The sequence below is a fragment of the Oncorhynchus masou genome, chromosome 7 (assembly GCF_036934945.1).
Source record: "Oncorhynchus masou masou isolate Uvic2021 chromosome 7, UVic_Omas_1.1, whole genome shotgun sequence".
In the NCBI taxonomy this organism is placed as follows: domain Eukaryota; kingdom Metazoa; phylum Chordata; class Actinopteri; order Salmoniformes; family Salmonidae; genus Oncorhynchus; species Oncorhynchus masou.
In genome coordinates, this window is record NC_088218.1 from 19299219 (window position 1) to 19312684 (window position 13466).

The 13466-nt window shown below is 43.9% G+C and overlaps 1 protein-coding gene across 1 annotated transcript in view; it reads right to left on the minus strand.

Annotated features, from left to right (window-relative positions):
- Positions 1–13466, minus strand: part of LOC135543466 (beta-1,3-galactosyltransferase 1-like) — a 130955-nt gene that overhangs the window by 67631 nt on the left and 49858 nt on the right. The window lies entirely within an intron of this gene.

A 13466-nucleotide genomic window follows, 5' to 3' on the forward strand; every position in this document is an offset into this window, starting at 1 on the left:
CATTAGCGACGGGGAAGTGCCCGAAACAACTGTGTGAGCATCATGGAAGTGTAGGTGCTGAAACGTTCTCTAAGCGGTTCCATGAGATTAATGTCCTCAAAGTTGTAGGGTTGAAATACATCTGGGAAGATAGGGAGATAGCAACTCTGAAGTCAATGTGTTTTCAAAGTGGATATAATTCAAGGATAACAATGATGGGCTCTGTACTGTAGGTACTGTACCACAAACTCGAGCCAACATGAACCTTCCTATTCAAAACAATGTCTGTGTCACGTTCGTCGTATACATAATGAGCGGACCAAGGCGCAGCATGAGTAGAGTTCCACATAACCTTCAAAAAACAAAACAGAATAAACAAACGTGCAGTTCGTGGCACACATAGCACTAAAACTAAACAATATCCCACAATCGCAGGTGGGAAAAGGATCACACTAAGTATGATCCCCAATTAGAGGCAACGATCATCAGCTGCCTCCAATTGGGAACCATACTCACAGCAACATAGAAATTCAAGACTAGAACACCCCCTAGTCACACTCTGACCGATTGCACCATAGAGAACCCCAAGGGCTCTCTATGGTCAGAGAGTGACAGTCGGCCCCACGACCAGGTGAAATCATGTTTTTTGATCTTTGTCTACTCAACAAAGCTCTCAATACACTGAGCAGAAAAAGCCTCCATACACAACTCCATCTCTAGCAGTATTGAGATTCCTAGTGAAACACTACCCGTAAACCTGGAGGAATGATCTTCAGTCTGCCCTGATAGGCTCACATCCTGATGTTCGATGTTTACCGAAAGGAAGTGTTCCAATCAAGGTTGATCTTCGCACTTGTCACTCTTTAAGCTCTGCTCAGCGTTATATGTCAGATGCCCTTCAAGCTCAGATGCCAACAGAGATGTGCACAGCAGTGGAAAACACACAACTGATTGAATTGGAAGCACATCTCTCCCTTTCTTTCTCTCTCGCTCCCTCTGAACAGTGATCTACCATCCATTCACACTTGAGACACTGGATATAGTGGTTTGTTCTATCGGAAAATACTACAGAGCATGTTGTGGACATACAGTGCTTTGCAAAAGTATTCATCCCCTTTGGCGTTTTTCTATTTTGTGGCATTACAACCTGTCTTTTAAATATATTTTGTATTTGGATTTCATGTAACGGACATACACAAAATTGTCCAAATTGTTGAAGTGAAATTAAAAGAATTCCTTGTTTCAATATTATTTTTTTAAGACAAAAAAAGTGGTGTGTGCATATGTATTCACTCCCTTTGCTATGAAGCCCCTAAATAAGATCTGGTGCAACCAATTACCTTCAGAAGTCACATAATTAGTTCAATAAAGTCCACCTGTGTGCAATCTCAGTGTCACATGATCTGTCACATGATCTGAAAGGCCCCAGAGTCTGCAACACCACTAAGCAAGGGGCAACATGAAGACCAATGAGCTCTCCAAACAGGTCAGGGACCAAGTTGTGGAGAAGTACAGATCAAGATTGGGTTATAAAAAAATATCCGAAACTTTGAACATCCCACGGAGCACCATTATATCCATTATTAAAAAATGGAAAGAATATGGCACTACAACAAACCTGCCAAGAGATGGCCGCCCACCAAAACTCACAGACCAGGCAAGGAGGGCATTAATCAGAGAGGCAACAAAGAGACCAAAGATAACCCTGAAGGAGCTGCAAAGCTCCACAGCGGAGATTGGAGTATCTGTCCATAGGACCATGTTAAGCCATACACTCCACAGAGCTGGGCTTTATGGAAGAGTGGCCAAAAAAAGCCATTGCTTATTAAAGAAAAAAATAAGAACTTGTTTGGTGTTCGCAAAAAGCATTTGGGAGACTCCCCAAACATATGGAAGAATGTACTCTGGTCAGATGAGACTATAATGGCGCTTTTTGGCCATCAAGGAAAATGCTATGTCTGGCACAAACCCAACACCTCTCGTCACACAGAGAACCTCATTCCCGTCCCAGTGAAGCATGGTGGTGGCAGCATCATACTGCGGGGATGTTTTTCATAGGCAGGAACTGGGAAACTGGTCAGAATTGAAGGAATGATGGATGCTGCTAAAAACAGGAAAATTCTTGAGGGAAACCTGTTTGACTTCCAGAGATTTTAAGCTGGGACGGAGGTTCACCTTCCAGCAGAACAATGACCCTAAGCATACTGCTAAAGCAACGCTCAAGTGGTTTAAGGCGAAACATTTAAATATCTTGGAATGGCCTAGTCAAAGCCCAGACCTCAATCCAATTGAGAATCTGTGGTATTACGTAAAGATTGCTGTACAGCAGCAGAACCCATCCAACTTGAAGGAGCTGGAGCAGTTTTGCCTTGAAGAATGGACAAAACTCCCAGTGGCTAGATGTGCCAAGCTTATGGAGATATACCCCAAGAGACTTGCAGCTGTAATTGCTGCATAAGTTGGTATTACAAAGTATTGACTTTGGGGAGGGGTGAATCGTTATTCACGCTCAAGCTTTCAGTTTTTTTGTCTTCTTTCTTGTTTGTTTCCCAATAATCTTCAAAGTGGTAGGCATGTTGTGTAAATGAAATGATACAAACCTCCCCCCAAAAAAAACAATTTTAATTCCAGTTTGTAAGGCAACAAAATTGGAATAATGCCAAGGGGGTGAATACTTTCGCAAGTCACTGTACCTAGGGCTGTGGTGGTCACGAAATCTTGTCAGCCGGTGATTGTCAAGCAAATAACTATCGGTCTCATGGTAATTGACCGTTAATTAACATTTAGCATCTCCTGGCTTCCACACACAGCCTACAAGCCATTTTAAAAAGTGTAATAAATCAATATAATATAGCCTACAGCTTCACAATAAATCCATTATGTACTTTAAACAGGTCTATAGAAGGATGATATGAAGAAAATGTAGTCTATTTCAGAAGAACAAAATGGCATACTCTGAATTGTCCTTATGTTAGGTCCTGATGTGGCTATGCCATATGGCTGTGGGCTACACTAGTTCATTAAGCAGACAAGATTTGCATAGAATTCCGTGGCATTATTTTATTGTATGAAGAATACAATTGAACAAAGATAAAGAGAAAATATACATATTTTCTCCAAACGATTTGAAGGACTACACTGGAAGTCAACGTTCCTCTCCTCTTCTCCCATCCCCCCTCATTTCCTCCCCTCCACTCTCCTCTCCTTCTTCCCAGTATGACAAAAGAGCATCTGCGCTCCACAGTAAAATAGGTCAGGCTGGTCTAGATTCCCTCAGTAACCTTCTGGTTCATTGTCATCATGTGTAATGAGGGAAGTCGCTATCGAGGCATCGTTTAACATGGAAGTGTGTGCACCAGGGCCACTTCTTTTCCCCACCAGCGGGTTACAATCCGCAGCAAATAGCCAGAGGGTGTGTAGGCTGGTTGAAAAGCAGAATAATGGTCAATCGGTCTTGAGGAATGACTCTGCTCAGTCAACTGTATGATAAGCAGTGATTAATTTTTATTTAACTAGGCAAGTCAGTTAAGAACAAATTCATATTTGCAATGATGGCCTACCGATGAACAGTGGGTTAACTGCCTTGTTCAGGGGCAGAACGACAGATTTTTACCTTGTCAGCTCGGGGATTCAATCCAGCAACCTTTCGGGTTACTGGCCCAACACTCTAACCACTCTAACCACAGGCTACCTGCCACCCCACTAATAATGATAATGATAAATCATATGATTATGCTAAGGACTAAAGAGAAAAATGAAGAGAAACGGTTTTAGCTAGCTAAATGAGAAGACTTCGTCTATCTTGATGTCTACAGAAATTCACCCCTCACTCTCTATTGGCATTGCAGTGCATCGCAGCCGAAGAAGAGACAACCTTCCATTGATGTGATTTCCTTTGATCTTCCCGAAGCATCCCAACACCCCTCCCTCTTTCTAAGTCTCTTACACCTCCTCTCTCCCCTTCTCCCCTCTTACTTGTTCTTTCTGCCTCTCCTTTTCTTACCCTCTCTCTCTATCTCTGTCTCTCTCTCTCTGCCTCTCCCCCTCTCCTATCAAATAAATTCAAAGGGCTTTATTGGCATGGGAAACATATGTTTACATTGCCAAAGCAAGTCAATCTCTCTCTGTCAGGACTCTGATGCGTGGCATGTCTGTCTGCTTCTCTCCTCACCACTTGCACCTCATCCTGCCATGGACACCATTGCTGACTGTCCGTATACCCGGGCTCCCTTCATCCTCTCCCAGACCTAACGCCTTGCAAGTCATGTGGCCAGTCCACCGAGAGTGCTCTTCTCACTAATCGGAGCTGGCTATTCCCTCCGTCAAAGTGGAGCCATTAGTTGATGGTGAGGGGACCTTCCTTCCTCAGTACAGCCAATTGTCTCAATTACGGTACGGTGCTGCAATTGCGCGAGTGTGTGAGAGACTGGTATGAAGTATGGGAATGGCTTGCTTAGCTAAAGGGACATTGTGGAACCCCATAGTGTTTGTATGGGGTTCTTCATACATTGTGTACAAGACACCCAAAATGGTGGCATCTGTTAGGTTCAGATTGGGAAGTACAATGAAGGATGGAGAATCATTCCTCTCTGTCGTGTTTTGACTGATGTGTTTTGATGTGAGATCAATGCCTCCTCACAGCAGGCCATTTCAATCAACGTCTTTTCTTTTCTCTGGCTAGACTGGCTCATTTACTGTTTATATGTCTGATGAGACTGACATTTCTCATTACCTCGGTGTTCTCCTGCTCCTCATGACAAACCTCTCACTGCTGTTAGTCAAAGCCCTTTTCATTCTCTTCACTTCTCTATTGGACCCACATCCCAGTCTCCTGCTTCTCTATTGGACTCACATCCCAGTCTCCTGCTTCTCTATTGGACTCACATCCCAGTCTCCTGCTTCTCTATTGGACCCACATCCCAGTCTCCTGCTTCTCTATTGGACTCACATCCCAGTCTCCTGCTTCTCTATTGGACTCGCATCCCAGTCTCCTGCTTCTCTATTGGACTCGCATCCCAGTCTCCTGCTTCTCTATTGGACCCACATCCCAGTCTCCTGCTTCTCTATTGGACTCACATCCCAGTCTCCTGCTTCTCTATTGGACTCGCATCCCAGTCTCCTGCTTCTCTATTGGACTCGCATCCCAGTCTCCTGCTTCTCTATTGGACTCTCCTGCATCCCAGTCTCCTGCTTCTCTATTGACTCGCATCCCAGTCTCCTGCTTCTCTATTGGACCCACATCCCAGTCTCCTGCTTCTCTATTGGACTCGCATCCCAGTCTCCTGCTTCTCTATTGGACTCACATCCCAGTCTCCTGCTTCTCTATTGGACTCGCATCCCAGTCTCCTGCTTCTCTATTGGACCCACATCCCAGTCTCCTGCTTCTCTATTGGACTCGCATCCCAGTCTCCTGCTTCTCTATTGGACCCACATCCCAGTCTCCTGCTTCTCTATTGGACTCGCATCCCAGTCTCCTGCTTCTCTATTGGACTCGCATCCCAGTCTCCTGCTTCTCTATTGGACTCACATCCCAGTCTCCTGCTTCTCTATTGGACTCGCATCCCAGTCTCCTGCTTCTCTATTGGACCCACATCCCAGTCTCCTGCTTCTCTATTGGACTCGCATCCCAGTCTCCTGCTTCTCTATTGGACCCACATCCCAGTCTCCTGCTTCTCATTTGGACAAACATATCAGTCTCCTGCTTCTCTATTGGAGAAACAAATCAAATCAAATTGTATTTGTCACATGCACCGAATACAAACTTACAGTGAAATGCTAACTTACAAGCCCTTAACAAAAAATGCAGTTTTATGTAAAAAATAGATAAGTAAAAACATAAGAAATAAAAGTAACAAATAATTAAAGAGCAGCAGTAAAATAACAATAGCGAGGCAATATACAGGGTGTACTGGTACAGAGTCAATGTGCGGGGGCACTGATTAGTCGAGGTAATTGAGGTAATATTTACATGTAGGTATAGTTAAAGCGACTATGCACAGATAATAAACAGGGAATAGCAGCAGCGTAAAAGAGGGCAATGCAAATAGTCTGGGTAGCCATTAGATTAGCTGTTATGGCTTGGGGGTAGAAGCTGTTGACAAGCCAGTTGGACCTAGACTTGGTGCTCCGGTACCCCTTGCCATGCAGTAGCATAGAGAACAGTCTATGACTAGGGTGGCTGGAGTCTTTGACCATTTTTAGGCCTTCCTCTGACACCGCCTGGTATAGAAGTCCTGGATTGCAGGAAGCACAACCCTCTGTAGTGTCTTGCGGTTGGAGGCTGAGCACTTGCAGTACCAGGCAGTGATGCAACCAGTCAGGATGCTCTCGATGGTGCAGTTGTAGAAACGTTTGAGGATCTGAGGACCCATACCAAATCTTTTCAGTCTCCTGAGGGAGAATAGGTTTTGTCGTGCCCTCTTCACGATGGTCTTGGTGTGCTTGGACCATGATAGTTTGTTGTTGATGTGGACACCATCGAACTTGAAGCTCTCAACCTGCTCTACTACAACCCGGTCGATGAGAATGGAGGCGTGCTCTGTCCTCCTTTTCCTGTAGTCCACATTCATCACCTTTGTCTTGATCATGTTGAGGGAGAGGATGCTGTCCTGGCACCACACAGCCAGTTCTCTGACCTCCTCCCTATATGCTGTCTCATCATTGTCTGTAATCAGGTCTACTACTGTTGTGTCACCAGCAAACTTAATGATGGTGTTGGAGTCATGCCTGACCATGCAGTCATGAGTGAACAGGGAGTAAAGGAGGGGACTGAGCACGCCCCCCTGAGGGGCCCCCGTGTTGAGTATCAGCGTTGCAGATATATTGTTACCTACCCTTACCACCTGGGGCCAGCCCATCAGGAAGTTCAGGATCCAGTTGCAGAGGGAGGTGTTTAGTCCCAGGGTCCTTAGATGAGTGATGAGCTTTGAGGGCACTACGGTGTTAAACACTGAGCTGTAGTCAATTAATAGCATTCTCACATAGGTGTTCCTTTTGTCCAGGTGGGAAAGGGCAGTGTGGAGTGCAGTAGAGATTGCATCATCTGTGGATCTGTTGGGGTGGTATGCAAATTGGAGTGGGTCTAGGGTTTCTGGGCCAATGGTGTTGATGTGGGCCATGACCAGCCTTTCAAAGCACTTCATGGCTTCAAAAACGGGAGTGCTACGGGTCGGTAGTCATTTCGGCAGGTTACCTTAGTGCTCTTGAGCACAGGGACTATGGTGGTCTGCTTGAAACATGCTGGTATAACAGACTCAGGGAGAGTTTGAAAATGTCAGGGAAGACACTTATCATTTGGTCAGCGCATGCTCGCACTACACATCCTGGTTATCCGTCTGGTCCTGCTGTCTTGTGAATGTTAACCTGTTTACAGGTCTTACTCGCTATGGAGAGCCTAATCACACAGTCGTCCTGAACAGCTGATGCTATCATGCATGTTTCAGTGTCACTTGCCTCGAAGCGAGCATAGAAGTAATTTAGCTCATCTGGTAGGCTTGTGGGCAGCTCGCGGCTGAGCTTCCCTTTGTAGACTGTTGTCGTGTCTCTGACTATGATTAAATTATATGACATGCTACTTATCAAATTGATTACATAACGTTTAATTGATTACGTGATTGAATTAAAAAACATGCAACAATTCAACCATTAACCTGTGGCACCACAGAAGCATTCACTTATACAGAGTGGTTATCTCGCGATTCCACTCTCTTAAAGATCTGAAGATCTTTTATATCAATAGCAGTCAATTATTAATTGTCAACTCGATCAGTCTCATTATGATTGTCGTAAGTACTTGGTTATCTGCACAAACCCTAGCTAACAGGTTGAATGAGCAATACATAAACTGGCTTAATTATTTATTTACTAAAAACCTAAATAATCACACAGAATTATATATATATATATACACAGGATAATTCACACATCGATTGCTAATCATGTCATGAAAAGCCCCTAGAGGGCTAACCCGATATTATGGCCGGTTACACAAAGGAAGGGGGTTGGGTTTGAATGAAAGAGCAGGAAGACTGAGGGACAAAAGGATTGGGTCTCTATTAGACCTTGAGAAGCTATGCTACCGTAAATACAGAATCTTATGCATTCTAATAACCGCCCATTCGGAAAAGGAAAATGCAAGATTTATATTTACTCTGAGCTGCACTTCGATAGATGGGTCGAAGATTGGTTTGCCCAGAGATTAAATTGTCCTTTGTATAATCTTTCTGGTCGTAGTGTTGTAGAGCGGATACGTTGAAGTACGCTGTCGTTCTTAGGAGATTGTCTGTCCTTTTCTAGGCCACGTACGTTTACAGCTGCAGCTGATAATTCGATGTATCACTTCTTCTATAGTGAATAATAGTTCAAAGTTCATACCAAGTTGCCCTAATCAGCTCGTGCTGTATTCTGGATGGTCTAGTCAAAATTCACCTTTCCAGCGTGGTGATCGTCACCTCCACGTGATCTGGTCTCATGTAAATTTCGTTAGATAGAGTAGTCGTTCAACCATTCGCAACCACAGCTCACGCTGGGGTTTGCTTAGTTTAACGTGAATTGGGTCACGGGGGCTTTTGTACTGGGGAAGAGAAGGGAGTGTTTCATCCCTCTCCAACCAATGTCTGTTCACTTGGGCATGGCCACTGAGTGAGCATAAGTTTACTTATGAAAACAATTCTCTCATTTAGAAGCTAAAATCTTCTCAAAAATAGCTTCATATTTAAACATTTAAATTGCACAACAATTCCATGTGAATCTGAACTAGAATGTGTGTACTTTCCAAAATACAATTTATGTCATCCTATCATCAGATATAATGTCCCAGACAACAACTGATCTGACATCATATTCTTTGAGTACCAACGGACACTTTCAACTGGTTGAGAAAGGGAAATATTGTTTGATTCCCCAAACCATACTCTCTCTGTGGTAACACAGGGCTTTCCAAGAGTCCATTCTGTAGAAAGGAGAGAAAAGGGGGAAAGGTATTTATGGGGGGGGGGTCATAAACCTCACCCAATAGGGCAACGTCATGACACTGTAATAGTTTGCAAACCCTGCCACATCCGACGGGCGTTGGAGTCGGTGTAGTACGATTCGATCTTAGTTATGTATTGACGCTTTGCTTGTTTGTTGGTTCGTCGGAGGGCATAGCGGGATTTCTTATAAGCAACCCTCTGCATCCCTGTGATTGGACATGACATAATTATGATAAACATGAATTATATGAGTAACAGCAGAGTGTGAGCTGAACAGTGAGAGTTGATTGGAGTGCACAGACCTCATCACTGCAGGCTGCTATAGATGTTAATGGAGGGAGAGGGTAAACAACATTGAATGTTAAGTTCTCCCCTTGTCAAAGCCAGCGGAACAGTAGTGGGCTGATGAGAAAATTACGTGTTGCAGTAATGGAGTCTTGCTATGAAAACATGCTTTCAGACCTTGATCAATCAATTATATTATGCGGTGGCAGGAGTCACCTTAACCTGGTTAAATATGTAAATGAATGCACTTTTTGAGAATTAAATGCATAAATTGGTTTTAATAACCTAAATTATAACCATATTTTGTATGATGAATTGTCTGTGTGGAACAATGCCCTTGTGGTAACAATATTGTGACAAGGCAAAAACACACATTTGAATGAATCATGGTTTCTTATTAAGGGAAATATTATGCAGCAACAAAGTGTAAACAAAATTAATATAAACATACTTTTTATTCATTATGTTAGGAATTATTCCACGTAAGTTTAGAAATAGGGTGTATTTCTTCCACCATGGCGTAACATTTACCCTGACTGTCTACCATTATCTTTACCTATAATTCCCGAAATCCCAAATCCTTTTTTAAGACGCCAAAATGGTTGGATGACAGAAACTGTCCCCTCAGGCAGGAATAATAGTTATAGAGGGAACCTCAGAATGGAGAGGAGGTCAGAGTAAGCCAAAGTCATCTCTCTTCACTTCCCCAGAGCCATTAGAGACCTGCACAGGGCCTTCCTCTCAACAGAGCATTACAGCTGGCACAGTAACTTACAATTGTTTCCCCTCTGACTGAGCATTTTAACTAAAAGCAATGACCTACTAATCAGGAAAGACTTTGGGTTTCATTTTCAAACCAAAGCTAAGTGTTTACACAGCGCACACTAAACCCTAGGCAAATAAATACTTTCTTTCCCTAAAACACTTTGCCAAACAATCTGAGACGAAAATTGAAAAGTTAAATCACGTGTTGAATATATCTTGGCTCTATGGTAAAACGGGTAGGTCATCTGAGGTGAAATTTGTCAATACTGTGAACATTATCAGCACAATGAGACAACATAAGGAGAGAAGAATGAGAGAGACATATATAGAGAGAAAGGAAGGAGAGAGGGAGAGACGGGGACAGTGAGGGAGAAAGAGAGACCTCGTATAATGGAATGTGCGTGGGTTGCTGGGTTACTTTCTCAAGAAAACAGTTGAATTCACACCTCCGGTTTCTCTGGCACAGCACGCTAGCACTTAAAGGTGAACAGAAGAAAGGAAAGGCCAGAGGAAAAGGAAAGGCATAATCTGTCTTAAAGGGACAGTCATAACAACCTGCCTTGTGCCTCCTACCTAGACAAGATCCCAGGTCTTTTACCAGCTTACATACAGGAAGTGTTTCCCATGGTAGCAACAGCTACGGACACAAGGGAGTGAAGGTTACACTGCAAGGTGTGAGCGCCGAATTACTGGTAGCCTACTGAGTCACTATCCAAATGATGAGACAGAATGTGGTAGGCAGGAAGCAGCTCTCTAGGTGAATTACGTGTCCACTCTTGGTCACCTACTCGCGTCCGGATGCTGCCATGAACTGTCACCATGACAGAATCACAGCCGTGCCAAGGAGAGAGAGATAGATAGAGCAAGAGAGAGTAGACGGACTCATCACCGGACCTGTTGCTTCTTGAGCACCTCTCTACTAATGTGACTCTGTCTGTAATTCATGACTACCGCTTCCCCGCCACGCCTGTTATGGAAATATCCTGTAGATGAGATTTTAAAAAGCCCATTGAGGTAGTTTCGTTTCCCCTCTGTCCTCTTTGAAATGTGCCCGCTCAGATGGTAATCAGACACACATTGAAATACAGGCAGAACCCCAACACTTTCTTGTTGATTCTCTCACAATGTGATCATAAAAAGGGGATGGAAGAGGTTCAATGTCGTGGGTCGATAGAATTATTTGAGCTTTTAACCGTTTTTGAGTGAGAGCTCAAGGATACAATAGAAGCAACTAGGCTCCTAGGGACTACAGCGAGGCATTTTGCCTTCCCTTCGGTCGTCACAGACCAAAACAAACGAGACACAGAGAGAAGAGGTCTTCAGTGAAAGCTCTGTTGTTGCTTAGAAGCTCTCTGAAACCACCAGACAAAAGCGAAAACGCCCCGAGCTCGATACGAACAGCAGGCATTATGTGAGAACAAAAAATGAATGCACTTGCGCTTCGACATACAAGATGGAGTATTACTCATTCTAATTAGACACACTCTTTCTTTTCTTCCCTTTCTAGATACAAACAGCACACACACTATAAAAGACCAGTCTTTGAACGAGAGTGTGAATGGAAGCTATGCCCTCCAGACTGATATGGTAATTATGCTTCTTTTCAAAACAAACCAGTCAATAACTAGTGTAGTCGTATTCTCCTACCTTTTGGACCATTTAACCCACTGAGGTTGATGCTTTATAAAATGTCAATTATGACACGTGAACTGGATGAATACAATGTATCTGCCCTCCCACACAGATGTAAATAATCATCCTCACACGGGGCACCATTACACACGCATGCACCCACGTAGCCAAATGAGACAATCTGTCTTTCTCTATCTGTCTCTAGCTAAGCAAGAAAAATAAGATATTTCTGCACATGAATAAAGCAATGGCATAGCTGTCAAACTCACAATGGTGTTTACACACACAAGGAACAACTGTTGGTTATTGTTTCACGAGTCGACAAGTCACCCTAATTGCTCATCTTTTCACGAGGAGCCTGACACCCGTTCATTTATATTATCATCACTGACTAGCTGTTATTATTCTCAGCCTCCTTGTTAGCGCGGCAGAATGGCAACGGTCACTTATTTGTTTCCCCATGATTCCCTTTCTTCACGGCACAATTGGCTGAATCATATTTCTTCAGGAAATTGCACAGTGGCGGTTGGCAGGTGCTGGTCAGAAAAAAAACTGACCGCGTGCGTGAGAATGCAGATAGGAGGAGTGAGAGAATGAGAGAGACATCGGCTCCGTGGGTCTGACTCACTGAGCCCGGGCACACACATCAGCTCTGACACAGACGCACCAGATGGACAGGAGCAAAACAGAGGTAGGGCTTAAAAAAAAGACGCTGAGAAAACAACAGCTGTCAAGCCACGGAGCTGGCAAAACAAAGACGTTATTCCAATCCACCCTCGTAAAAATATCTATGGTCCCAACCGCTAATTAAGCCCAGGTAAACTGGCCTGATAGGTGTTGAATGATCTGTCCATCTCATCGGAATCGTGGAGAGATGAGTAAATAAACATGTCAAAATGTCATCCGGCTCGGAGCACTTTTCCTCTGGTAGCTGCCAGAGCCAGAGAGAAACATTTACATGTGTTCATGAAGCTGATTGGCGAGGAGGGGATAGAGGATGAGTAGTGCACAGATGGAACATAAGCACACCAATGGACCAACACACAAACAGTGCAAAGATGCACACATCCGTAAACGTGCAAACACTCAAGAGAGCACTTGGACTCGCATGTGCACACGCGCACAAACACTTCCGTCCATCCACCCACCCAGCAATCCATACCCATACGTCATTCTGATTCACCTAGCATACAGTGAGTGTGGAAAGGGGTGATGGGGGTCCTCTCAGTCCACCATTCTCTCCCCCTCTCCAGGCATCTCTCCTGGATGTGGGTTATCAGGATCTAGCCCTGCTCCCAGCAGCTGCTGCTTCCCCAGCTCTGGACTGCAATGAGCTGTGTTTAATGATCACAAGCCATCTGCAGACTGTGCATACACTCAACTCCCCCTTTAATACATGCGGTGTGTACAGAAGGGTATTATATAATACATTATAAGGAGAATGTATACAATATGTCAACAAATGGTGAAGAGAAATCAACAAGGATTACTGGGCAACAAACATGGCTGCATCCAAATTGCAACCTATTCCCTATATAGTGCACACCAAATATTTCTAGCCCGGCCTAACAGAGGGAAGGGTGTTTCATTCATATTGCATGTACAAAGGAAAGGGAAAGGATGAAAGTGTGTTTGGTTAAATGAAACTGGTATGGATTTATTTATTCTGGAGTATAGGGACACTGATTAGGAGCATCAGCCACGTGTCTAGATGCTTCTAAGCAGAGGAGGCTTCACAACCCAATTGGTATTCATTTATGCAGGAATGCAGCGCCTGTGGAAAATAACCAGTCTAGTATATAGAATATTGTTTTTATAGTCTTTCTCCCAATT